A 4,109-nucleotide genomic window follows, 5' to 3' on the forward strand; every position below is an offset into this window, starting at 1 on the left:
GTTATCAAAGAAATGGTAGAGGAAACATAATGTTTTAAAATGTCTTTTCTTTCACTGTGAAGTCAAGGAGCCACCGAGTGTGGACCTGGCAAGAGAGACATACTGACGGCCTTGTGATATCGCCTTAAAGGCTGCCAAATGGAGAATGCAGGCATCGATCCCACTACTTCTTGCATGCAAAGCAAGCGCTGTACCATTTGAGCTAATTCCCCATGTGTCATCCTTGCAAGAGAGCTGGGTTTTGATTCAAAATGTTTACGTCAAAAGGATCGGGTTATCTGGAAAAAAAGTGTTGTGGACAGATGAATCCAAGTTTGAGGTGTTTGGATCACAAAGAAGAACGTTTGTGAGGTGCAGAACAAATGAAAAAATGCTGGATGAATGCCTGACGCCATCTGTTAAGCATGGTGCAGGTAATGTCATGGTCTGGGGTTGCTTTGGTGCTGGTAAGGTAGGAGATTTGCCATTCCTAGTGGAAAGCGCTTGATTGGAGCCAATTTCATCCTACAACAGGACAATGACCCTAAACACACCTCCAAATTGTGCAAGAACTATTTAGAGCAGAAGCAGGCAGCTGGTATTCTATCGGTAATGTAGTGGCCAGCGCAGTCACCAAATCTGAACCCCATTGAGCTGTTGTGGGAGCAGCTTGACCGTATGGTACGCAAGAAGTGCCCATCCAACCAATCCAACTTGTGGGAGCTGCTTCTGGAAGCGTGGGGTGCAATTTTCCAGATTACCTCAAGTAATTAACAGCTAGAATGTCATAGGTATGCAATGCTGTAATTGCTGCAAATTGAGGATTCTTTGACGAAAGCAAAGTTTGATGTAAAAAAAAAAAATCATTATTTCTAACCTTGTCAATGTCTTGACTCAATGTTTTATTCATTTCACAACGTATGGTGGTGAATAAGTGTGACTTCAGGAAAACACAAAATTGTTTGGTTGACCCCAAACGTTTGAACGGTAGTGTATATCGAAATGAAATTAACCTTTTTTTTTTTTCGGTCTGATAAAGCATGAATTTTAGAGGAGACATCTGAAGATAGAGATTCAGATTAAAGGGCTGAGTGCACAGACTAAGAAAAATATGGTGAAGCGTCTCTGTGGACTGGCATCTAGAGCATCTGCTAACAGATTTATAGGTCAATCAAACCGTTATGGGCTGAATATGTCACTTTCTATGTTTGGGGAAGATATGATGAGGGACCTGTGTTACATAGAGCATGCAGCAGAGTCTGAGTGAGATGACTTCAGCAGGTTACTCATGGGACATTTCCTGGCTGTTCATCATATGATGGGGAAATTATACCAACATTACATGTTTTTTTATTATTCTATTTCCCTAATACCAACCTTATTTTGGCAAACTGACAAGTGATTGATTTTGTGCTTACTATATCAACTTTTTTTCTTGGTGAATTGAAATGCTTTTTTGTAGCTTGTTGTAGAAATTCTCTGAAACTGTGTCTGGGTTGACTATCCTCCTGCAGAAGTTACAATGCTCCACATTGTAGATGTGATAATTAAGTCAGTAAAGCATGAAATGTGAACAATTTTGACTTTAAGAAATATCTTGAATGTCTGCCTCAATAAATCAGTCACTCAAAGTTTATTTGTATAGCACTTTATAACAAAACCAGCAAGATGAAACTGCTTCACAGAAAGATAAAAAACATTGTAAAAAGAAAACCCCTTAGCAAAAATCACTGTGTTCTAAATATTAAAAGCCAGTTTAATAATAAAAAAAAAAAAAGAATTACACTTTAATCTGAAAATAAAAAGTGGGCAGTGCTGTGAGACCACACAGACCAAGCATCTAAATTTGAGAAAGGAAATATTAAAAAAAATAACTATTGTGACATCCTTAAGGATAGAATATGACTTGTGAAATGTAGAATAACTGACAACAACTGAGGTTGTAACTTTAAGATGAGCTGACACAACAATGTGTACTACAAACTGGATGTGTGTACAGCCTAAAGAGAGAGACAGCAGACATTCCTCACATACTCCATTCCTGACTCATCTATTTAAAGTCAAAAATTATCCCACAGCAGTACTTTGAACTTATTTGGTCATCCCCTGTGAGCTATGGCAATCCTTAAAGTAATACAAGTGGTCCTGTAAATTAAAGAGTCAGACAAAAAGATATTTGCTACAGGCTGTAAAGAGATTAAATATAGTTTTCTTTTTCTTATGTTTCCTTCAGCTAGAATAACAAAAAATGTCCTATCTGGATCTAAATGGTATTCTATTTCCTTCCTGTCTGCCCTGCATTGTCATGCAAAAGTATTCATACTGCTTCATCTTTTGGAGATTTTATGGTATTAAAACCAGAAAACCTTAATTAATTTCAATTTTTCTGACCAATTGAATGTAAGGCATTCCACTGAAGGGGGAGAAAAATACAATATTGTCCTTTTATTTTTTTTTGAAAAGTGTATTTATATTCAGTCCTTTTTACTCTAGAACACATAAATGAAATTGATCGCAATGCTAACCAAGCTAATTCTCTTAATAAAGAACCAGAGTTTGCTTTATAATCTAATCTAATTAAACTAACTTTATTAAAAAAAAAAAGACAAAGGAACACAGCAGACATGTCAGCTGAAAAAGTAATAAGACGTTTGCAGCAATGTTATCTTATAAAATAATAACTTAAGTTTTTATAATTTCTGCCAAGAGAGCACTGCAGGTTGTATTGCATGCACTATATGAGTTGGTTTGGATTCATCCACCTAACCTAACAGACAGGGAGAGGAGAGCATTAATCAGAGAAATGTCCTAGAGGACAACAGGCACTCTGGAATGGCTGCAGAGAAACACAATTGAGAAGGAAGGACCTGTTATATGAAAGTGTTGTACAAAATCTGACCTTTATACAGAAAAAGAAAGCCTTTGCTAAAAGAAAGCTATAAGAAATCTTGTTTAAAGTTTGTTAGAAGCAATGGAAGACTTTGGTCAGGTGAAAACAAGTCAATGCTTTTTGGCTGACATACCGAATTAGCATAGAGATGAAACACCCTTATATCACCCCAAACAAAACAACACCACATTGACATTTTCTCTACAGCTGAAATAGGAAAACCTTTCAGAGTTGATGGGACAATGGATGACAAGAATTCAGTGCAATCCTATAAGAAAATGTGTTGCAGGCTGCAAGACTTGAAATTCAATGTGCAAGAATGCTCTTCTTCCAATTTTACCAAGCTGGAGGTGCTGTGAAGTAGTTTGAGCAAAGTATATATCTAAAGTATATATGACAGGCAGCTCCAACACATTTGCAGTAAGTAAATGTGAAGGAGTTTAAAGGGTTTTCATTTTTTTACAGTTCATCACAGATATAGGATGATAAATATGTAATAATAAGTTACGTGCAAATCAATGATCAGAAGGCAAAAGTAATGTACACCTCAAGGAACACATTCCTTAATACTTGTATGAAACGCTTTAAATATGTTTGTGTGATTATGAAATGAAATAGTGTGAAATTTAAAGTTTAGAATTTGATAAAACTTTAATGAATAAGTGAAACTATAAACTGTTATGTTGTTGGCCTGGAAATATCTCCCCCAATGCTCTCCAGAGACACATTGACTGGGGTTAGTGTCTGAGTCCTTCAACAAATACAGAATTTCAAATTTAGACTTTAATCTTAAGCCCCTTCCAAAATTCTATACATAGATGACTCTGCTGTCTATAAAGGGAAATACACCTAACAGAAAGATGAAACAACTTAACAATCACATTTCCTTTTGTCTTTTCTTTTCTTTTTGCTGGTTCTAAATAGAGGTTTGTTTAGTCAAGCTGTGTTGAAAGAACTGAATCAATATTATTCTGTGAGGAGGAATTGAAGTCTCAGTGTCTTCAAAAACCTTTAACCTGACGCTTTCTTACTTGGTCTTCTCGAAAAAGTTTTGCAACAAATTACAGTATAGGTTCATGCTTAATTACTGAACCTTAAAACAAACAAAAAGAGTTTGTAATAGTTTAAGAGATTAACAGATTGTGAGAATTGAGATTAGTTGTATTCTTTTTTCCAGTATGAAAAATTAGAAAATTGATAAGTATATATATACATATGTATATATATATATATATATATA

The sequence above is a fragment of the Cyprinodon variegatus genome, unplaced genomic scaffold, assembly GCF_000732505.1.
Source record: "Cyprinodon variegatus isolate N-32 unplaced genomic scaffold, C_variegatus-1.0 Scaffold349, whole genome shotgun sequence".
In the NCBI taxonomy this organism is placed as follows: Eukaryota; Metazoa; Chordata; class Actinopteri; order Cyprinodontiformes; family Cyprinodontidae; genus Cyprinodon; species Cyprinodon variegatus.